General features: G+C 49.6%; 40 non-coding genes across 40 annotated transcripts; 34 read left to right on the top strand and 6 right to left on the bottom strand.

Moving 5' to 3' along the window:
• The first annotated feature begins 506 nt into the window (after window positions 1–506).
• On the top strand, window positions 507–579 carry trnar-acg (transfer RNA arginine (anticodon ACG)). Its single transcript has one exon. It is a non-coding gene; the product is annotated as a tRNA-Arg (tRNA).
• Window positions 580–1,004: 425 nt separating this feature from the next.
• trnae-uuc (transfer RNA glutamic acid (anticodon UUC)) lies at window positions 1,005–1,076 on the top strand. The gene has a single exon. It is a non-coding gene; the product is annotated as a tRNA-Glu (tRNA).
• Window positions 1,077–1,199: 123 nt separating this feature from the next.
• Window positions 1,200–1,286, top strand: trnay-gua (transfer RNA tyrosine (anticodon GUA)). Its single transcript is given in 2 exon segments — window positions 1,200–1,236; window positions 1,251–1,286. It is a non-coding gene; the product is annotated as a tRNA-Tyr (tRNA).
• A 54-nt stretch (window positions 1,287–1,340) lies between these two features.
• On the bottom strand, window positions 1,341–1,412 carry trnae-cuc (transfer RNA glutamic acid (anticodon CUC)). The gene has a single exon. It is a non-coding gene; the product is annotated as a tRNA-Glu (tRNA).
• A 1,266-nt stretch (window positions 1,413–2,678) lies between these two features.
• On the top strand, window positions 2,679–2,765 carry trnay-gua (transfer RNA tyrosine (anticodon GUA)). The gene is given in 2 exon segments: window positions 2,679–2,715; window positions 2,730–2,765. It is a non-coding gene; the product is annotated as a tRNA-Tyr (tRNA).
• A 312-nt stretch (window positions 2,766–3,077) lies between these two features.
• trnar-acg (transfer RNA arginine (anticodon ACG)) lies at window positions 3,078–3,150 on the top strand. Its single transcript has one exon. It is a non-coding gene; the product is annotated as a tRNA-Arg (tRNA).
• A 425-nt stretch (window positions 3,151–3,575) lies between these two features.
• On the top strand, window positions 3,576–3,647 carry trnae-uuc (transfer RNA glutamic acid (anticodon UUC)). The gene has a single exon. It is a non-coding gene; the product is annotated as a tRNA-Glu (tRNA).
• A 123-nt stretch (window positions 3,648–3,770) lies between these two features.
• Window positions 3,771–3,857, top strand: trnay-gua (transfer RNA tyrosine (anticodon GUA)). The gene is given in 2 exon segments: window positions 3,771–3,807; window positions 3,822–3,857. It is a non-coding gene; the product is annotated as a tRNA-Tyr (tRNA).
• Window positions 3,858–3,911: 54 nt separating this feature from the next.
• On the bottom strand, window positions 3,912–3,983 carry trnae-cuc (transfer RNA glutamic acid (anticodon CUC)). Its single transcript has one exon. It is a non-coding gene; the product is annotated as a tRNA-Glu (tRNA).
• Window positions 3,984–5,249: 1,266 nt separating this feature from the next.
• On the top strand, window positions 5,250–5,336 carry trnay-gua (transfer RNA tyrosine (anticodon GUA)). The gene is given in 2 exon segments: window positions 5,250–5,286; window positions 5,301–5,336. It is a non-coding gene; the product is annotated as a tRNA-Tyr (tRNA).
• Window positions 5,337–5,648: 312 nt separating this feature from the next.
• On the top strand, window positions 5,649–5,721 carry trnar-acg (transfer RNA arginine (anticodon ACG)). The gene has a single exon. It is a non-coding gene; the product is annotated as a tRNA-Arg (tRNA).
• Window positions 5,722–6,146: 425 nt separating this feature from the next.
• Window positions 6,147–6,218, top strand: trnae-uuc (transfer RNA glutamic acid (anticodon UUC)). The gene has a single exon. It is a non-coding gene; the product is annotated as a tRNA-Glu (tRNA).
• Window positions 6,219–6,341: 123 nt separating this feature from the next.
• On the top strand, window positions 6,342–6,428 carry trnay-gua (transfer RNA tyrosine (anticodon GUA)). The gene is given in 2 exon segments: window positions 6,342–6,378; window positions 6,393–6,428. It is a non-coding gene; the product is annotated as a tRNA-Tyr (tRNA).
• A 54-nt stretch (window positions 6,429–6,482) lies between these two features.
• On the bottom strand, window positions 6,483–6,554 carry trnae-cuc (transfer RNA glutamic acid (anticodon CUC)). The gene has a single exon. It is a non-coding gene; the product is annotated as a tRNA-Glu (tRNA).
• Window positions 6,555–6,834: 280 nt separating this feature from the next.
• trnay-gua (transfer RNA tyrosine (anticodon GUA)) lies at window positions 6,835–6,921 on the top strand. Its single transcript is given in 2 exon segments — window positions 6,835–6,871; window positions 6,886–6,921. It is a non-coding gene; the product is annotated as a tRNA-Tyr (tRNA).
• A 406-nt stretch (window positions 6,922–7,327) lies between these two features.
• trnay-gua (transfer RNA tyrosine (anticodon GUA)) lies at window positions 7,328–7,414 on the top strand. Its single transcript is given in 2 exon segments — window positions 7,328–7,364; window positions 7,379–7,414. It is a non-coding gene; the product is annotated as a tRNA-Tyr (tRNA).
• A 312-nt stretch (window positions 7,415–7,726) lies between these two features.
• trnar-acg (transfer RNA arginine (anticodon ACG)) lies at window positions 7,727–7,799 on the top strand. The gene has a single exon. It is a non-coding gene; the product is annotated as a tRNA-Arg (tRNA).
• A 425-nt stretch (window positions 7,800–8,224) lies between these two features.
• On the top strand, window positions 8,225–8,296 carry trnae-uuc (transfer RNA glutamic acid (anticodon UUC)). Its single transcript has one exon. It is a non-coding gene; the product is annotated as a tRNA-Glu (tRNA).
• A 123-nt stretch (window positions 8,297–8,419) lies between these two features.
• On the top strand, window positions 8,420–8,506 carry trnay-gua (transfer RNA tyrosine (anticodon GUA)). The gene is given in 2 exon segments: window positions 8,420–8,456; window positions 8,471–8,506. It is a non-coding gene; the product is annotated as a tRNA-Tyr (tRNA).
• An 802-nt stretch (window positions 8,507–9,308) lies between these two features.
• trnar-acg (transfer RNA arginine (anticodon ACG)) lies at window positions 9,309–9,381 on the top strand. The gene has a single exon. It is a non-coding gene; the product is annotated as a tRNA-Arg (tRNA).
• A 425-nt stretch (window positions 9,382–9,806) lies between these two features.
• trnae-uuc (transfer RNA glutamic acid (anticodon UUC)) lies at window positions 9,807–9,878 on the top strand. Its single transcript has one exon. It is a non-coding gene; the product is annotated as a tRNA-Glu (tRNA).
• A 123-nt stretch (window positions 9,879–10,001) lies between these two features.
• trnay-gua (transfer RNA tyrosine (anticodon GUA)) lies at window positions 10,002–10,088 on the top strand. Its single transcript is given in 2 exon segments — window positions 10,002–10,038; window positions 10,053–10,088. It is a non-coding gene; the product is annotated as a tRNA-Tyr (tRNA).
• Window positions 10,089–10,142: 54 nt separating this feature from the next.
• On the bottom strand, window positions 10,143–10,214 carry trnae-cuc (transfer RNA glutamic acid (anticodon CUC)). Its single transcript has one exon. It is a non-coding gene; the product is annotated as a tRNA-Glu (tRNA).
• Window positions 10,215–11,387: 1,173 nt separating this feature from the next.
• Window positions 11,388–11,460, top strand: trnar-acg (transfer RNA arginine (anticodon ACG)). Its single transcript has one exon. It is a non-coding gene; the product is annotated as a tRNA-Arg (tRNA).
• Window positions 11,461–11,885: 425 nt separating this feature from the next.
• On the top strand, window positions 11,886–11,957 carry trnae-uuc (transfer RNA glutamic acid (anticodon UUC)). The gene has a single exon. It is a non-coding gene; the product is annotated as a tRNA-Glu (tRNA).
• A 123-nt stretch (window positions 11,958–12,080) lies between these two features.
• trnay-gua (transfer RNA tyrosine (anticodon GUA)) lies at window positions 12,081–12,167 on the top strand. The gene is given in 2 exon segments: window positions 12,081–12,117; window positions 12,132–12,167. It is a non-coding gene; the product is annotated as a tRNA-Tyr (tRNA).
• A 406-nt stretch (window positions 12,168–12,573) lies between these two features.
• trnay-gua (transfer RNA tyrosine (anticodon GUA)) lies at window positions 12,574–12,660 on the top strand. Its single transcript is given in 2 exon segments — window positions 12,574–12,610; window positions 12,625–12,660. It is a non-coding gene; the product is annotated as a tRNA-Tyr (tRNA).
• A 312-nt stretch (window positions 12,661–12,972) lies between these two features.
• Window positions 12,973–13,045, top strand: trnar-acg (transfer RNA arginine (anticodon ACG)). Its single transcript has one exon. It is a non-coding gene; the product is annotated as a tRNA-Arg (tRNA).
• A 425-nt stretch (window positions 13,046–13,470) lies between these two features.
• On the top strand, window positions 13,471–13,542 carry trnae-uuc (transfer RNA glutamic acid (anticodon UUC)). Its single transcript has one exon. It is a non-coding gene; the product is annotated as a tRNA-Glu (tRNA).
• Window positions 13,543–13,665: 123 nt separating this feature from the next.
• On the top strand, window positions 13,666–13,752 carry trnay-gua (transfer RNA tyrosine (anticodon GUA)). The gene is given in 2 exon segments: window positions 13,666–13,702; window positions 13,717–13,752. It is a non-coding gene; the product is annotated as a tRNA-Tyr (tRNA).
• A 54-nt stretch (window positions 13,753–13,806) lies between these two features.
• On the bottom strand, window positions 13,807–13,878 carry trnae-cuc (transfer RNA glutamic acid (anticodon CUC)). Its single transcript has one exon. It is a non-coding gene; the product is annotated as a tRNA-Glu (tRNA).
• A 679-nt stretch (window positions 13,879–14,557) lies between these two features.
• On the top strand, window positions 14,558–14,630 carry trnar-acg (transfer RNA arginine (anticodon ACG)). The gene has a single exon. It is a non-coding gene; the product is annotated as a tRNA-Arg (tRNA).
• A 425-nt stretch (window positions 14,631–15,055) lies between these two features.
• Window positions 15,056–15,127, top strand: trnae-uuc (transfer RNA glutamic acid (anticodon UUC)). Its single transcript has one exon. It is a non-coding gene; the product is annotated as a tRNA-Glu (tRNA).
• Window positions 15,128–15,250: 123 nt separating this feature from the next.
• Window positions 15,251–15,337, top strand: trnay-gua (transfer RNA tyrosine (anticodon GUA)). The gene is given in 2 exon segments: window positions 15,251–15,287; window positions 15,302–15,337. It is a non-coding gene; the product is annotated as a tRNA-Tyr (tRNA).
• A 54-nt stretch (window positions 15,338–15,391) lies between these two features.
• trnae-cuc (transfer RNA glutamic acid (anticodon CUC)) lies at window positions 15,392–15,463 on the bottom strand. The gene has a single exon. It is a non-coding gene; the product is annotated as a tRNA-Glu (tRNA).
• Window positions 15,464–15,743: 280 nt separating this feature from the next.
• trnay-gua (transfer RNA tyrosine (anticodon GUA)) lies at window positions 15,744–15,830 on the top strand. Its single transcript is given in 2 exon segments — window positions 15,744–15,780; window positions 15,795–15,830. It is a non-coding gene; the product is annotated as a tRNA-Tyr (tRNA).
• A 406-nt stretch (window positions 15,831–16,236) lies between these two features.
• trnay-gua (transfer RNA tyrosine (anticodon GUA)) lies at window positions 16,237–16,323 on the top strand. Its single transcript is given in 2 exon segments — window positions 16,237–16,273; window positions 16,288–16,323. It is a non-coding gene; the product is annotated as a tRNA-Tyr (tRNA).
• Window positions 16,324–16,635: 312 nt separating this feature from the next.
• Window positions 16,636–16,708, top strand: trnar-acg (transfer RNA arginine (anticodon ACG)). The gene has a single exon. It is a non-coding gene; the product is annotated as a tRNA-Arg (tRNA).
• Window positions 16,709–17,133: 425 nt separating this feature from the next.
• On the top strand, window positions 17,134–17,205 carry trnae-uuc (transfer RNA glutamic acid (anticodon UUC)). The gene has a single exon. It is a non-coding gene; the product is annotated as a tRNA-Glu (tRNA).
• A 123-nt stretch (window positions 17,206–17,328) lies between these two features.
• Window positions 17,329–17,415, top strand: trnay-gua (transfer RNA tyrosine (anticodon GUA)). Its single transcript is given in 2 exon segments — window positions 17,329–17,365; window positions 17,380–17,415. It is a non-coding gene; the product is annotated as a tRNA-Tyr (tRNA).
• The last annotated feature ends 414 nt before the right edge of the window (window positions 17,416–17,829 follow it).

Genomic DNA, 17,829 nt, shown 5'->3' with positions numbered 1-17,829 from the left:
CGTGTAAACACCTGCAAGGCGCCAGACCGGTGGGCCAGTGGCCTAATGGAAAACGCGTCTGACTATGGATCAGAAATTTCTGATAGGTTGAGCTTTCGTTCGTAATCTCTGTGCCTTCGATAGCTCAGCTGGTAGAGCGGAGGACTGTAGGTGAAAGGTTGGCAATCCTTAGGTCGCTGGTTCGACTCGAAGGAGGTCCCTTTTCACATGCAAACCCTTTCTTGGCTAAGTTGCAAGGCAAAAGCATGTTCCCTGACCGGGAATCAAATCCGGGCCGCGGCGGTGAGAGCGCCGAATCCTAACCACTAGACCACCAGGGAAGGACTTTCTTATTCGCCTCCTAAATCCTGCCTGTTGGCCTCTACCAGATTTTGCTGCAACTTCTAAGGCTAGCCTTTTCCTCCTGGAGAGAATCTCTTACTCTGGATCACAGTTCTTCCACTGAGAAGCTGTTCAGTCAAACACCAACAAGACGCGTATAAACACCAGCAAGTCGTTCCTAAAGTGGGCCAGTGGCGCAATGGATAACGCGTCTGACTACGGATCAGAAGATTCTAGGTTCGACTCCTGGCTGGCTCGAACGATTGTTTTTGCTTTGCTTTCAGCCTTTAATTATTAAATTGATTTATGTTTCTTATAAATTGACAGTCCAACCATAGGCTGTTTTGTCTGCGAGATAGCGCTTACCATTCATTACCGTGCGTGTTTTCAAATGCATCGCATAAGTACTGTCACAGGGACCTTGCTTTAATGAGCAGTTTTAAGTATCTATTATGTGATCACAAGAATGGGATAAAGTTTCACCCCCTGGGCGAAACAAATGACAGCTTCTTCCATTGAGTCTGTTAAAACTGAATTCGGTAAACAATGCCTTCGGATCATACCCATATTTTTAAAGGGGACGATCACACACTGAAAGCCAAAGGGCTCAACAGAACCCTGCCCTTGTACGTACCACATGGATGAAAAACACCCCCACAAGCCTGCTTGATAGGTGCAGGAATTCCCATATGGTCTAGCGGTCAGGATTCCTGGTTTTCACCCAGGCGGCCCGGGTTCGACTCCCGGTATGGGAAGTTGTGATTGTTTTGGCTTCCCTTACTGAACAGCCAGCGCTTCGGTCTGCGGCAAAAGCACTTTTAGCCGGCAGTGGAGCTGCAGCAACCTGATAGGTTGAGGTTCTGTTGCTCACCTGCGTGCCTTCGATAGCTCAGCTGGTAGAGCGGAGGACTGTAGGTGGAAGGTTGGAAATCCTTAGGTCGCTGGTTCGACTCCGGCTCGAAGGAGGTCATTTTTCACATGCAAACACTTTCTTGGCTGTGTTGGAGGGAAAAAGACTGTTCCCTGACCGGGAATCGAACCCGGGCCGCGGCGGTGAGAGCGCCGAATCCTAACCACTAGACCACCAGGGAAGGACTTTTCGATGAGCCTTCTAAATCCTGACTGTGGGCCTCTACCGTGTTTTGCTGCAACTTCTCAAGCTAGACCACTAAGGCTAGCCTTTTTGTCCTGGAGAGAGTCTCTGACTCTGGATCACAGTTCTTCCACTGAGAAACAGTCCAGTCAATTACCAACAAGACGTGTAAACACCTGCAAGGCGCCAGACCGGTGGGCCAGTGGCCTAATGGAAAACGCGTCTGACTATGGATCAGAAATTTCTGATAGGTTGAGCTTTCGTTCGTAATCTCTGTACCTTCGATAGCTCAGCTGGTAGAGTGGAGGACTGTAGGTGAAAGGTTGGCAATCCTTAGGTCGCTGGTTCGACTCCGGCTCGAAGGAGGTCCCTTTTCACATGCAAACCCTTTCTTGGCTAAGTTGCAAGGCAAAAGCATGTTCCCTGACCGGGAATCAAATCCGGGCCGCGGCGGTGAGAGCGCCGAATCCTAACCACTAGACCACCAGGGAAGGACTTTTCGATGAGCCTTCTAAATCCTGACTGTGGGCCTCTACCGTGTTTTGCTGCAACTTCTCAAGCTAGACCACTAAGGCTAGCCTTTTTGTCCTGGAGAGAGTCTCTGACTCTGGATCACAGTTCTTCCACTGAGAAACAGTCCAGTCAATTACCAACAAGACGTGTAAACACCTGCAAGGCGCCAGACCGGTGGGCCAGTGGCCTAATGGAAAACGCGTCTGACTATGGATCAGAAATTTCTGATAGGTTGAGCTTTCGTTCGTAATCTCTGTGCCTTCGATAGCTCAGCTGGTAGAGCGGAGCACTGTAGTTGAAAGGTTGGCAATCCTTAGGTCGCTGGTTCGACTCTGGCTCGAAGGAGGTCCCTTTTCACATGCAAACCCTTTTTTGGCTAAGTTGCAAGGCAAAAGCATGTTCCCTGACCGGGAATCAAATCCGGGCCGCGGCGGTGAGAGCGCCGAATCCTAACCACTAGACCACCAGGGAAGGACTTTTCGATGAGCCTTCTAAATCCTGACTGTGGGCCTCTACCGTGTTTTGCTGCAACTTCTCAAGCTAGACCACTAAGGCTAGCCTTTTTGTCCTGGAGAGAGTCTCTGACTCTGGATCACAGTTCTTCCACTGAGAAACAGTCCAGTCAATTACCAACAAGACGTGTAAACACCTGCAAGGCGCCAGGCCGGTGGGCCAGTGGCCTAATGGAAAACGCGTCTGACTATGGATCAGAAATTTCTGATAGGTTGAGCTTTCGTTCGTAATCTCTGTGCCTTCGATAGCTCAGCTGGTAGAGCGGAGGACTGTAGGTGAAAGGTTGGCAATCCTTAGGTCGCTGGTTCGACTCCGGCTCGAAGGAGGTCCCTTTTCACATGCAAACCCTTTCTTGGCTAAGTTGCAAGGCAAAAGCATGTTCCCTGACCGGGAATCAAATCCGGGCCGCGGCGGTGAGAGCGCCGAATCCTAACCACTAGACCACCAGGGAAGGACTTTCTTATTCGCCTCCTAAATCCTGGCTGTTGGCCTCTACCAGATTTTGCTGCAACTTCTAAGGCTAGCCTTTTCCTCCTGGAGAGAATCTCTTACTCTGGATCACAGTTCTTCCACTGAGAAGCTGTTCAGTCAAACACCAACAAGACGCGTATAAACACCAGCAAGTTGTTCCTACAGTGGGCCAGTGGCGCAATGGATAACGCGTCTGACTACGGATCAGAAGATTCTAGGTTCGACTCCTGGCTGGCTTGAACGATTGTTTTTGCTTTGCTTTCAGCCTTTAATTATTAAATTGATTTATGTTTCTTATAAATTGACAGTCCAACCATAGGCTGTTTTGTCTGCGAGATAGCGCTTACCATTCATTACCGTGCGTGTTTTCAAATGCATCGCATAAGTACTGTCACAGGGACCTTGCTTTAATGAGCAGTTTTAAGTATCTATTATGTGATCACAAGAATGGGATAAAGTTTCACCCCCTGGGCGAAACAAATGACAGCTTCTTCCATTGAGTCTGTTAAAACTGAATTCGGTAAACAATGCCTTCGGATCATACCCATATTTTTAAAGGGGACGATCACACACTGAAAGCCAAAGGGCTCAACAGAACCCTGCCCTTGTACGTACCACATGGATGAAAAACACCCCCACAAGCCTGCTTGATAGGTGCAGGAATTCCCATATGGTCTAGCGGTCAGGATTCCTGGTTTTCACCCAGGCGGCCCGGGTTCGACTCCCGGTATGGGAAGTTGTAATTCTTTTGGCTTCCCTTACTGAACAGCCAGCGCTTCGGTCTGCGGCAAAAGCAGTTTTAGCCGGCAGTGGAGCTGCAGCAACCTGATAGGTTGAGGTTCTGTTGCTCACCTGCGTGCCTTCGATAGCTCAGCTGGTAGAGCGGAGGACTGTAGGTGGAAGGTTGGAAATCCTTAGGTCGCTGGTTCGACTCCGGCTCGAAGGAGGTCACTTTTCACATGCAAACACTTTCTTGGCTGTGTTGGAGGGAAAAAGACTGTTCCCTGACCGGGAATCGAACCCGGGCCGCGGCGGTGAGAGCGCCGAATCCTAACCACTAGACCACCAGGGAAGGACTTTTCGATGAGCCTTCTAAATCCTGACTGTGGGCCTCTACCGTGTTTTGCTGCAACTTCTCAAGCTAGACCACTAAGGCTAGCCTTTTTGTCCTGGAGAGAGTCTCTGACTCTGGATCACAGTTCTTCCACTGAGAAACAGTCCAGTCAATTACCAACAAGACGTGTAAACACCTGCAAGGCGCCAGACCGGTGGGCCAGTGGCCTAATGGAAAACGCGTCTGACTATGGATCAGAAATTTCTGATAGGTTGAGCTTTCGTTCGTAATCTCTGTACCTTCGATAGCTCAGCTGGTAGAGTGGAGGACTGTAGGTGAAAGGTTGGCAATCCTTAGGTCGCTGGTTCGACTCCGGCTCGAAGGAGGTCCCTTTTCACATGCAAACCCTTTCTTGGCTAAGTTGCAAGGCAAAAGCATGTTCCCTGACCGGGAATCAAATCCGGGCCGCGGCGGTGAGAGCGCCGAATCCTAACCACTAGACCACCAGGGAAGGACTTTTCGATGAGCCTTCTAAATCCTGACTGTGGGCCTCTACCGTGTTTTGCTGCAACTTCTCAAGCTAGACCACTAAGGCTAGCCTTTTTGTCCTGGAGAGAGTCTCTGACTCTGGATCACAGTTCTTCCACTGAGAAACAGTCCAGTCAATTACCAACAAGACGTGTAAACACCTGCAAGGCGCCAGACCGGTGGGCCAGTGGCCTAATGGAAAACGCGTCTGACTATGGATCAGAAATTTCTGATAGGTTGAGCTTTCGTTCGTAATCTCTGTGCCTTCGATAGCTCAGCTGGTAGAGCGGAGCACTGTAGTTGAAAGGTTGGCAATCCTTAGGTCGCTGGTTCGACTCTGGCTCGAAGGAGGTCCCTTTTCACATGCAAACCCTTTTTTGGCTAAGTTGCAAGGCAAAAGCATGTTCCCTGACCGGGAATCAAATCCGGGCCGCGGCGGTGAGAGCGCCGAATCCTAACCACTAGACCACCAGGGAAGGACTTTTCGATGAGCCTTCTAAATCCTGACTGTGGGCCTCTACCGTGTTTTGCTGCAACTTCTCAAGCTAGACCACTAAGGCTAGCCTTTTTGTCCTGGAGAGAGTCTCTGACTCTGGATCACAGTTCTTCCACTGAGAAACAGTCCAGTCAATTACCAACAAGACGTGTAAACACCTGCAAGGCGCCAGGCCGGTGGGCCAGTGGCCTAATGGAAAACGCGTCTGACTATGGATCAGAAATTTCTGATAGGTTGAGCTTTCGTTCGTAATCTCTGTGCCTTCGATAGCTCAGCTGGTAGAGCGGAGGACTGTAGGTGAAAGGTTGGCAATCCTTAGGTCGCTGGTTCGACTCCGGCTCGAAGGAGGTCCCTTTTCACATGCAAACCCTTTCTTGGCTAAGTTGCAAGGCAAAAGCATGTTCCCTGACCGGGAATCAAATCCGGGCCGCGGCGGTGAGAGCGCCGAATCCTAACCACTAGACCACCAGGGAAGGACTTTCTTATTCGCCTCCTAAATCCTGGCTGTTGGCCTCTACCAGATTTTGCTGCAACTTCTAAGGCTAGCCTTTTCCTCCTGGAGAGAATCTCTTACTCTGGATCACAGTTCTTCCACTGAGAAGCTGTTCAGTCAAACACCAACAAGACGCGTATAAACACCAGCAAGTTGTTCCTACAGTGGGCCAGTGGCGCAATGGATAACGCGTCTGACTACGGATCAGAAGATTCTAGGTTCGACTCCTGGCTGGCTTGAACGATTGTTTTTGCTTTGCTTTCAGCCTTTAATTATTAAATTGATTTATGTTTCTTATAAATTGACAGTCCAACCATAGGCTGTTTTGTCTGCGAGATAGCGCTTACCATTCATTACCGTGCGTGTTTTCAAATGCATCGCATAAGTACTGTCACAGGGACCTTGCTTTAATGAGCAGTTTTAAGTATCTATTATGTGATCACAAGAATGGGATAAAGTTTCACCCCCTGGGCGAAACAAATGACAGCTTCTTCCATTGAGTCTGTTAAAACTGAATTCGGTAAACAATGCCTTCGGATCATACCCATATTTTTAAAGGGGACGATCACACACTGAAAGCCAAAGGGCTCAACAGAACCCTGCCCTTGTACGTACCACATGGATGAAAAACACCCCCACAAGCCTGCTTGATAGGTGCAGGAATTCCCATATGGTCTAGCGGTCAGGATTCCTGGTTTTCACCCAGGCGGCCCGGGTTCGACTCCCGGTATGGGAAGTTGTAATTCTTTTGGCTTCCCTTACTGAACAGCCAGCGCTTCGGTCTGCGGCAAAAGCAGTTTTAGCCGGCAGTGGAGCTGCAGCAACCTGATAGGTTGAGGTTCTGTTGCTCACCTGCGTGCCTTCGATAGCTCAGCTGGTAGAGCGGAGGACTGTAGGTGGAAGGTTGGAAATCCTTAGGTCGCTGGTTCGACTCCGGCTCGAAGGAGGTCACTTTTCACATGCAAACACTTTCTTGGCTGTGTTGGAGGGAAAAAGACTGTTCCCTGACCGGGAATCGAACCCGGGCCGCGGCGGTGAGAGCGCCGAATCCTAACCACTAGACCACCAGGGAAGGACTTTTCGATGAGCCTTCTAAATCCTGACTGTGGGCCTCTACCGTGTTTTGCTGCAACTTCTCAAGCTAGACCACTAAGGCTAGCCTTTTTGTCCTGGAGAGAGTCTCTGACTCTGGATCACATTTCTTCCACTGAGAAACAGTCCAGTCAATTACCAACAAGATGTGTAAACACCTGCAAGGCGCCAGACCGGTGGGCCAGTGGCCTAATGGAAAACGCGTCTGACTATGGATCAGAAATTTCTGATAGGTTGAGCTTTCGTTCGTAATCTCTGTACCTTCGATAGCTCAGCTGGTAGAGCGGAGGACTGTAGGTGAAAGGTTGGCAATCCTTAGGTCGCTGGTTCGACTCCGGCTCGAAGGAGGTCCCTTTTCACATGCAAACCCTTTCTTGGCTAAGTTGCAAGGCAAAAGCATGTTCCCTGACCGGGAATCAAATCCGGGCCGCGGCGGTGAGAGCGCCGAATCCTAACCACTAGACCACCAGGGAAGGACTTTTCGATGAGCCTTCTAAATCCTGACTGTGGGCCTCTACCGTGTTTTGCTGCAACTTCTCAAGCTAGACCACTAAGGCTAGCCTTTTTGTCCTGGAGAGAGTCTCTGACTCTGGATCACAGTTCTTCCACTGAGAAACAGTCCAGTCAATTACCAACAAGACGTGTAAACACCTGCAAGGCGCCAGACCGGTGGGCCAGTGGCCTAATGGAAAACGCGTCTGACTATGGATCAGAAATTTCTGATAGGTTGAGCTTTCGTTCGTAATCTCTGTGCCTTCGATAGCTCAGCTGGTAGAGCGGAGGACTGTAGGTGAAAGGTTGGCAATCCTTAGGTCGCTGGTTCGACTCCGGCTCGAAGGAGGTCCCTTTTCACATGCAAACCCTTTCTTGGCTAAGTTGCAAGGCAAAAGCATGTTCCCTGACCGGGAATCAAATCCGGGCCGCGGCGGTGAGAGCGCCGAATCCTAACCACTAGACCACCAGGGAAGGACTTTCTTATTCGCCTCCTAAATCCTGGCTGTTGGCCTCTACCAGATTTTGCTGCAACTTCTAAGGCTAGCCTTTTCCTCCTGGAGAGAATCTCTTACTCTGGATCACAGTTCTTCCACTGAGAAGCTGTTCAGTCAAACACCAACAAGACGCGTATAAACACCAGCAAGTCGTTCCTAAAGTGGGCCAGTGGCGCAATGGATAACGCGTCTGACTACGGATCAGAAGATTCTAGGTTCGACTCCTGGCTGGCTCGAACGATTGTTTTTGCTTTGCTTTCAGCCTTTAATTATTAAATTGATTTATGTTTCTTATAAATTGACAGTCCAACCATAGGCTGTTTTGTCTGCGAGATAGCGCTTACCATTCATTACCGTGCGTGTTTTCAAATGCATCGCATAAGTACTGTCACAGGGACCTTGCTTTAATGAGCAGTTTTAAGTATCTATTATGTGATCACAAGAATGGGATAAAGTTTCACCCCCTGGGCGAAACAAATGACAGCTTCTTCCATTGAGTCTGTTAAAACTGAATTCGGTAAACAATGCCTTCGGATCATACCCATATTTTTAAAGGGGACGATCACACACTGAAAGCCAAAGGGCTCAACAGAACCCTGCCCTTGTACGTACCACATGGATGAAAAACACCCCCACAAGCCTGCTTGATAGGTGCAGGAATTCCCATATGGTCTAGCGGTCAGGATTCCTGGTTTTCACCCAGGCGGCCCGGGTTCGACTCCCGGTATGGGAAGTTGTGATTGTTTTGGCTTCCCTTACTGAACAGCCAGCGCTTCGGTCTGCGGCAAAAGCACTTTTAGCCGGCAGTGGAGCTGCAGCAACCTGATAGGTTGAGGTTCTGTTGCTCACCTGCGTGCCTTCGATAGCTCAGCTGGTAGAGCGGAGGACTGTAGGTGGAAGGTTGGAAATCCTTAGGTCGCTGGTTCGACTCCGGCTCGAAGGAGGTCATTTTTCACATGCAAACACTTTCTTGGCTGTGTTGGAGGGAAAAAGACTGTTCCCTGACCGGGAATCGAACCCGGGCCGCGTCGAGAGCGCCGAATCCTAACCACTAGGCCACCAGGGAAGGACTTTTCGATGAGCCATCTAAATCCTGACTGTGGGCCTCTACCGTGTTTTGCTGCAACTTCTCAAGCTATACCACTAAGGCTAGCCTTTTTGTCCTGGAGAGAGTCTCTGACTCTGGATCACAGTTCTTCCACTGAGAAACAGTCCAGTCAATTACCAACAAGACGTGTAAACACCTGCAAGGCGCCAGACCGGTGGGCCAGTGGCCTAATGGAAAACGCGTCTGACTATGGATCAGAAATTTCTGATAGGTTGAGCTTTCGTTCGTAATCTCTGTACCTTCGATAGCTCAGCTGGTAGAGTGGAGGACTGTAGGTGAAAGGTTGGCAATCCTTAGGTCGCTGGTTCGACTCCGGCTCGAAGGAGGTCCCTTTTCACATGCAAACCCTTTCTTGGCTAAGTTGCAAGGCAAAAGCATGTTCCCTGACCGGGAATCAAATCCGGGCCGCGGCGGTGAGAGCGCCGAATCCTAACCACTAGACCACCAGGGAAGGACTTTCTTATTCGCCTCCTAAATCCTGGCTGTTGGCCTCTACCAGATTTTGCTGCAAATTCTAAGGCTAGCCTTTTCCTCCTGGAGAGAATCTCTTACTCTGGATCACAGTTCTTCCACTGAGAAGCTGTTCAGTCAAACACCAACAAGACGCGTATAAACACCAGCAAGTCGTTCCTAAAGTGGGCCAGTGGCGCAATGGATAACGCGTCTGACTACGGATCAGAAGATTCTAGGTTCGACTCCTGGCTGGCTCGAACGATTGTTTTTGCTTTGCTTTCAGCCTTTAATTTTTAAATTGATTTATGTTTCTTATAAATTGACAGTCCAACCATAGGCTGTTTTGTCTGCGAGATAGCGCTTACCATTCATTACCGTGCGTGTTTTCAAATGCATCGCAGAAGTACTGTCACAGGGACCTTGCTTTAATGAGCAGTTTTAAGTATCTATTATGTGATCACAAGAATGGGATAAAGTTTCACCCCCTGGGCGAAACAAATGACAGCTTCTTCCATTGAGTCTGTTAAAACTGAATTCGGTAAACAATGCCTTCGGATCATACCCATATTTTTAAAGGGGACGATCACACACTGAAAGCCAAAGGGCTCAACAGAACCCTGCCCTTGTACGTACCACATGGATGAAAAACACCCCCACAAGCCTGCTTGATAGGTGCAGGAATTCCCATATGGTCTAGCGGTCAGGATTCCTGGTTTTCACCCAGGCGGCCCGGGTTCGACTCCCGGTATGGGAAGTTGTGATTGTTTTGGCTTCCCTTACTGAACAGCCAGCGCTTCGGTCTGCGGCAAAAGCACTTTTAGCCGGCAGTGGAGCTGCAGCAACCTGATAGGTTGAGGTTCTGTTGCTCACCTGCGTGCCTTCGATAGCTCAGCTGGTAGAGCGGAGGACTGTAGGTGGAAGGTTGGAAATCCTTAGGTCGCTGGTTCGACTCCGGCTCGAAGGAGGTCATTTTTCACATGCAAACACTTTCTTGGCTGTGTTGGAGGGAAAAAGACTGTTCCCTGACCGGGAATCGAACCCGGGCCGCGGCGGTGAGAGCGCCGAATCCTAACCACTAGACCACCAGGGAAGGACTTTTCGATGAGCCTTCTAAATCCTGACTGTGGGCCTCTACCGTGTTTTGCTGCAACTTCTCAAGCTAGACCACTAAGGCTAGCCTTTTTGTCCTGGAGAGAGTCTCTGACTCTGGATCACAGTTCTTCCACTGAGAAACAGTCCAGTCAATTACCAACAAGACGTGTAAACACCTACAAGGCGCCAGACCGGTGGGCCAGTGGCCTAATGGAAAACGCGTCTGACTATGGATCAGAAATTTCTGATAGGTTGAGCTTTCGTTCGTAATCTCTGTGTCTTCGATAGCTCAGCTGGTAGAGCGGAGGACTGTAGGTGAAAGGTTGGCAATCCTTAGGTCGCTGGTTCGACTCCGGCTCGAAGGAGGTCCCTTTTTTACATGCAAACCCTTTCTTGGCTAAGTTGCAAGGCAAAAGCATGTTCCCTGACCGGGAATCAAATCCGGGCCGCGGCGGTGAGAGCGCCGAATCCTAACCACTAGACCACCAGGGAAGGACTATTCGATGAGCCTTCTAAACCCTGACTGTGGGCCTCTACCGTGTTTTGCTGCAACTTCTCAAGCTAGACCACTAAGGCTAGCCTTTTTGTCCTGGAGAGAGTCTCTGACTCTGGATCACAGTTCTTCCACTGAGAAACAGTCCAGTCAATTACCAACAAGACGTGTAAACACCTGCAAGGCGCCAGACCGGTGGGCCAGTGGCCTAATGGAAAACGAGTCTGACTATGGATCAGAAATTTCTGATAGGTTGAGCTTTCGTTCGTAATCTCTGTGCCTTCGATAGCTCAGCTGGTAGAGCGGAGGACTGTAGGTGAAAGGTTGGCAATCCTTAGGTCGCTGGTTTGACTTCGGCTCGAAGGAGGTCCCTTTTCACATGCAAACCCTTTCTTGGCTAAGTTGCAAGGCAAAAGCATGTTCCCTGACCGGGAATCAAATCCGGGCCGCGGCGGTGAGAGCGTCGAATCCTAACCACTAGACCACCAGGGAAGGACTTTCTTATTCGCCTCCTAAATCCTGGCTGTTGGCCTCTACCAGATTTTGCTGCAACTTCTAAGGCTAGCCTTTTCCTCCTGGAGAGAATCTCTTACTCTGGATCACAGTTCTTCCACTGAGAAGCTGTTCAGTCAAACACCAACAAGACGCGTATAAACACCAGCAAGTTGTTCCTAAAGTGGGCCAGTGGCGCAATGGATAACGCGTCTGACTACGGATCAGAAGATTCTAGGTTCGACTCCTGGCTGGCTCGAACGATTGTTTTTGCTTTGCTTTCAGCCTTTAATTATTAAATTGATTTATGTTTCTTATAAATTGACAGTCCAACCATAGGCTGTTTTGTCTGCGAGATAGCGCTTACCATTCATTACCGTGCGTGTTTTCAAATGCATCGCATAAGTACTGTCACAGGGACCTTGCTTTAATGAGCAGTTTTAAGTATCTATTATGTGATCACAAGAATGGGATAAAGTTTCACCCCCTGGGCGAAACAAATGACAGCTTCTTCCATTGAGTCTGTTAAAACTGAATTCGGTAAACAATGCCTTCGGATCATACCCATATTTTTAAAGGGGACGATCACACACTGAAAGCCAAAGGGCTCAACAGAACCCTGCCCTTGTACGTACCACATGGATGAAAAACACCCCCACAAGCCTGCTTGATAGGTGCAGGAATTCCCATATGGTCTAGCGGTCAGGATTCCTGGTTTTCACCCAGGCGGCCCGGGTTCGACTCCCGGTATGGGAAGTTGTGATTGTTTTGGCTTCCCTTACTGAACAGCCAGCGCTTCGGTCTGCGGCAAAAGCACTTTTAGCCGGCAGTGGAGCTGCAGCAACCTGATAGGTTGAGGTTCTGTTGCTCACCTGCGTGCCTTCGATAGCTCAGCTGGTAGAGCGGAGGACTGTAGGTGGAAGGTTGGAAATCCTTAGGTCGCTGGTTCGACTCCGGCTCGAAGGAGGTCATTTTTCACATGCAAACACTTTCTTGGCTGTGTTGGAGGGAAAAAGACTGTTCCCTGACCGGGAATCGAACCCGGGCCGCGGCGGTGAGAGCGCCGAATCCTAACCACTAGAACACCAGGGAAGGACTTTTCGATGAGCCTTCTAAATCCTGACTGTGGGCCTCTACCGTGTTTTGCTGCAACTTCTCAAGCTAGACCACTAAGGCTAGCCTTTTTGTCCTGGAGAGAGTCTCTGACTCTGGATCACAGTTCTTCCACTGAGAAACAGTCCAGTCAATTACCAACAAGACGTGTAAACACCTGCAAGGCGCCAGACCGGTGGGCCAGTGGCCTAATGGAAAACGCGTCTGACTATGGATCAGAAATTTCTGATAGGTTGAGCTTTCGTTCGTAATCTCTGTGCCTTCGATAGCTCAGCTGGTAGAGCGGAGGACTGTAGGTGAAAGGTTGGCAATCCTTAGGTCGCTGGTTCGACTCCGGCTCGAAGGAGGTCCCTTTTCACATGCAAACCCTTTCTTGGCTAAGTTGCAAGGCAAAAGCATGTTCCCTGACCGGGAATCAAATCCGGGCCGCGGCGGTGAGAGCGCCGAATCCTAACCACTAGACCACCAGGGAAGGACTTTCTTATTCGCCTCCTAAATCCTGGCTGTTGGCCTCTACCAGATTTTGCTGCAACTTCTAAGGCTAGCCTTTTCCTCCTGGAGAGAATCTCTTACTCTGGATCACAGTTCTTCCACTGAGAAGCTGTTCAGTCAAACACCAACAAGAGGCGTATAAACACCAGCAAGTCGTTCCTAAAGTGGGCCAGTGGCGCAATGGATAACGCGTCTGACTACGGATCAGAAGATTCTAGGTTCGACTCCTGGCTGGCTCGAACGATTGTTTTTGCTTTGCTTTCAGCCTTTAATTATTAAATTGATTTATGTTTCTTATAAATTGACAGTCCAACCATAGGCTGTTTTGTCTGCGAGATAGCGCTTACCATTCATTACCGTGCGTGTTTTCAAATGCATCGCATAAGTACTGTCACAGGGACCTTGCTTTAATGAGCAGTTTTAAGTATCTATTATGTGATCACAAGAATGGGATAAAGTTTCACCCCCTGGGCGAAACAAATGACAGCTTCTTCCATTGAGTCTGTTAAAACTGAATTCGGTAAACAATGCCTTCGGATCATACCCATATTTTTAAAGGGGACGATCACACACTGAAAGCCAAAGGGCTCAACAGAACCCTGCCCTTGTACGTACCACATGGATGAAAAACACCCCCACAAGCCTGCTTGATAGGTGCAGGAATTCCCATATGGTCTAGCGGTCAGGATTCCTGGTTTTCACCCAGGCGGCCCGGGTTCGACTCCCGGTATGGGAAGTTGTGATTGTTTTGGCTTCCCTTACTGAACAGCCAGCGCTTCGGTCTGCGGCAAAAGCACTTTTAGCCGGCAGTGGAGCTGCAGCAACCTGATAGGTTGAGGTTCTGTTGCTCACCTGCGTGCCTTCGATAGCTCAGCTGGTAGAGCGGAGGACTGTAGGTGGAAGGTTGGAAATCCTTAGGTCGCTGGTTCGACTCCGGCTCGAAGGAGGTCATTTTTCACATGCAAACACTTTCTTGGCTGTGTTGGAGGGAAAAAGACTGTTCCCTGACCGGGAATCGAACCCGGGCCGCGGCGGTGAGAGCGCCGAATCCTAACCACTAGACCACCAGGGAAGGACTTTTCGATGAGCCTTCTAAATCCTGACTGTGGGCCTCTACCGTGTTTTGCTGCAACTTCTCAAGCTAGACCACTAAGGCTAGCCTTTTTGTCCTGGAGAGAGTCTCTGACTCTGGATCACAGTTCTTCCACTGAGAAACAGTCCAGTCAATTACCAACAAGACGTGTAAACACCTGCAAGGCGCCAGACCGGTGGGCCAGTGGCCTAATGGAAAACGCGTCTGACTATGGATCAGAAATTTCTGATAGGTTGAGCTTTCGTTCGTAATCTCTGTGCCTTCAATAGCTCAGCTGGTAGAGCGGAGGACTGTAGGTGAAAGGTTGGCAATCCTTAGGTCGCTGGTTCGACTCCGGCTCGAAGGAGGTCCCTTTTCACATGCAAACCCTTTCTTGGCTAAGTTGCAAGGCAAAAGCATGTTCCCTGACCGGGAATCAAATCCGGGCCGCGGCGGTGAGAACGTCGAATCCTAACCACTAGACCACCAGGGAAGGACTTTCTTATTCGCCTCCTAAATCCTGGCTGTTGGCCTCTACCAGATTTTGCTGCAACTTCTAAGGCTAGCCTTTTCCTCCTGGAGAGAATCTCTTACTCTGGATCACAGTTCTTCCACTGAGAAGCTGTTCAGTCAAACACCAACAAGACGCGTATAAACACCAGCAAGTTGTTCCTAAAGTGGGCCAGTGGCGCAATGGATAACGCGTCTGACTACGGATCAGAAGATTCTAGGTTCGACTCCTGGCTGGCTCGAACGATTGTTTTTGCTTTGCTTTCAGCCTTTAATTATTAAATTGATTTATGTTTCTTATAAATTGACAGTCCAACCATAGGCTGTTTTGTCTGCGAGATAGCGCTTACCATTCATTACCGTGCGTGTTTTCAAATGCATCGCATAAGTACTGTCACAGGGACCTTGCTTTAATGAGCAGTTTTAAGTATCTATTATGTGATCACAAGAATGGGATAAAGTTTCACCCCCTGGGCGAAACAAATGACAGCTTCTTCCATTGAGTCTGTTAAAACTGAATTCGGTAAACAATGCCTTCGGATCATACCCATATTTTTAAAGGGGACGATCACACACTGAAAGCCAAAGGGCTCAACAGAACCCTGCCCTTGTACGTACCACATGGATGAAAAACACCCCCACAAGCCTGCTTGATACGTGCAGGAATTCCCATATGGTCTAGCGGTCAGGATTCCTGGTTTTCACCCAGGCGGCCCGGGTTCGACTCCCGGTATGGGAAGTTGTGATTGTTTTGGCTTCCCTTACTGAACAGCCAGCGCTTCGGTCTGCGGCAAAAGCACTTTTAGCCGGCAGTGGAGCTGCAGCAACCTGATAGGTTGAGGTTCTGTTGCTCACCTGCGTGCCTTCGATAGCTCAGCTGGTAGAGCGGAGGACTGTAGGTGGAAGGTTGGAAATCCTTAGGTCGCTGGTTCGACTCCGGCTCGAAGGAGGTCATTTTTCACATGCAAACACTTTCTTGGCTGTGTTGGAGGGAAAAAGACTGTTCCCTGACCGGGAATCGAACCCGGGCCGCGGCGGTGAGAGCGCCGAATCCTAACCACTAGACCACCAGGGAAGGACTTTTCGATGAGCCTTCTAAATCCTGACTGTGGGCCTCTACCGTGTTTTGCTGCAACTTCTCAAGCTAGACCACTAAGGCTAGCCTTTTTGTCCTGGAGAGAGTCTCTGACTCTGGATCACAGTTCTTCCACTGAGAAACAGTCCAGTCAATTACCAACAAGACGTGTAAACACCTGCAAGGCGCCAGACCGGTGGGCCAGTGGCCTAATGGAAAACGCGTCTGACTATGGATCAGAAATTTCTGATAGGTTGAGCTTTCGTTCGTAATCTCTGTGCCTTCGATAGCTCAGCTGGTAGAGCGGAGGACTGTAGGTGAAAGGTTGGCAATCCTTAGGTCGCTGGTTCGACTCCGGCTCGAAGGAGGTCCCTTTTCACATGCAAACCCTTTCTTGGCTAAGTTGCAAGGCAAAAGCATGTTCCCTGACCGGGAATCAAATCCGGGCCGCGGCGGTGAGAGCGCCGAATCCTAACCACTAGACCACCAGGGAAGGACTATTCGATGAGCCTTCTAAATCCTGACTGTGGGCCTCTACCGTGTTTTGCTGCAACTTCTCAAGCTAGACCACTAAGGCTAGCCTTTTTGTCCTGGAGAGAGTCTCTGACTCTGGATCACAGTTCTTCCACTGAGAAACAGTCCAGTCAATTACCAACAAGACGTGTAAACACCTGCAAGGCGCCAGACCGGTGGGCCAGTGGCCTAATGGAAAACGCGTCTGACTATGGATCAGAAATTTCTGATAGGTTGAGCTTTCGTTCGTAATCTCTGTGCCTTCGATAGCTCAGCTGGTAGAGCGGAGGACTGTAGGTGAAAGGTTGGCAATCCTTAGGTCGCTGGTTCGATTCCGGCTCGAAGGAGGTCCCTTTTCACATGCAAACCCTTTCTTGGTTAAGTTGCAAGGCAAAAGCATGTTCCCTGACCGGGAATCAAATCCGGGCCGCGGCGGTGAGAGCGTCGAATCCTAACCACTAGACCACCAGGGAAGGACTTTCTTATTCGCCTCCTAAATCCTGGCTGTTGGCCTCTACCAGATTTTGCTGCAACTTCTAAGGCTAGCCTTTTCCTCCTGGAGAGAATCTCTTACTCTGGATCACAGTTCTTCCACTGAGAAGCTGTTCAGTCAAACACCAACAAGACGCGTATAAACACCAGCAAGTCGTTCCTAAAGTGGGCCAGTGGCGCAATGGATAACGCGTCTGACTACGGATCAGAAGATTCTAGGTTCGACTCATGGCTGGCTCGAACGATTGTTTTTGCTTTGCTTTCAGCCTTTAATTATTAAATTGATTTATGTTTCTTATAAATTGACAGTCCAACCATAGGCTGTTTTGTCTGCGAGATAGCGCTTACCATTCATTACCGTGCGTGTTTTCAAATGCATCGCATAAGTACTGTCACAGGGACCTTGCTTTAATGAGCAGTTTTAAGTATCTATTATGTGATCACAAGAATGGGATAAAGTTTCACCCCCTGGGCGAAACAAATGACAGCTTCTTCCATTGAGTCTGTTAAAACTGAATTCGGTAAACAATGCCTTCGGATCATACCCATATTTTTAAAGGGGACGATCACACACTGAAAGCCAAAGGGCTCAACAGAACCCTGCCCTTGTACGTACCACATGGATGAAAAACACCCCCACAAGCCTGCTTGATAGGTGCAGGAATTCCCATATGGTCTAGCGGTCAGGATTCCTGGTTTTCACCCAGGCGGCCCGGGTTCGACTCCCGGTATGGGAAGTTGTGATTATTTTGGCTTCCCTTACTGAACAGCCAGCGCTTCGGTCTGCGGCAAAAGCACTTTTAGCCGGCAGTGGAGCTGCAGCAACCTGATAGGTTGAGGTTCTGTTGCTCACCTGCGTGCCTTCGATAGCTCAGCTGGTAGAGCGGAGGACTGTAGGTGGAAGGTTGGAAATCCTTAGGTCGCTGGTTCGACTCCGGCTCGAAGGAGGTCATTTTTCACATGCAAACACTTTCTTGGCTGTGTTGGAGGGAAAAAGACTGTTCCCTGACCGGGAATCGAACCCGGGCCGCGTCGAGAGCGCCGAATCCTAACCACTAGGCCACCAGGGAAGGACTTTTCGATGAGCCATCTAAATCCTGACTGTGGGCCTCTACCGTGTTTTGCTGCAACTTCTCAAGCTATACCACTAAGGCTAGCCTTTTTGTCCTGGAGAGAGTCTCTGACTCTGGATCACAGTTCTTCCACTGAGAAACAGTCCAGTCAATTACCAACAAGACGTGTAAACACCTGCAAGGCGCCAGACCGGTGGGCCAGTGGCCTAATGGAAAACGCGTCTGACTATGGATCAGAAATTTCTGATAGGTTGAGCTTTCGTTCGTAATCTCTGTACCTTCGATAGC

The sequence above is a fragment of the Pseudorasbora parva genome, chromosome 6, assembly GCF_024679245.1.
Source record: "Pseudorasbora parva isolate DD20220531a chromosome 6, ASM2467924v1, whole genome shotgun sequence".
NCBI classification, from domain to species: domain Eukaryota; kingdom Metazoa; phylum Chordata; class Actinopteri; order Cypriniformes; family Gobionidae; genus Pseudorasbora; species Pseudorasbora parva.
The sequence above is the reverse complement of the archived record's forward strand: the minus strand, read 5'-3'. Positions and strand labels throughout refer to the sequence as shown.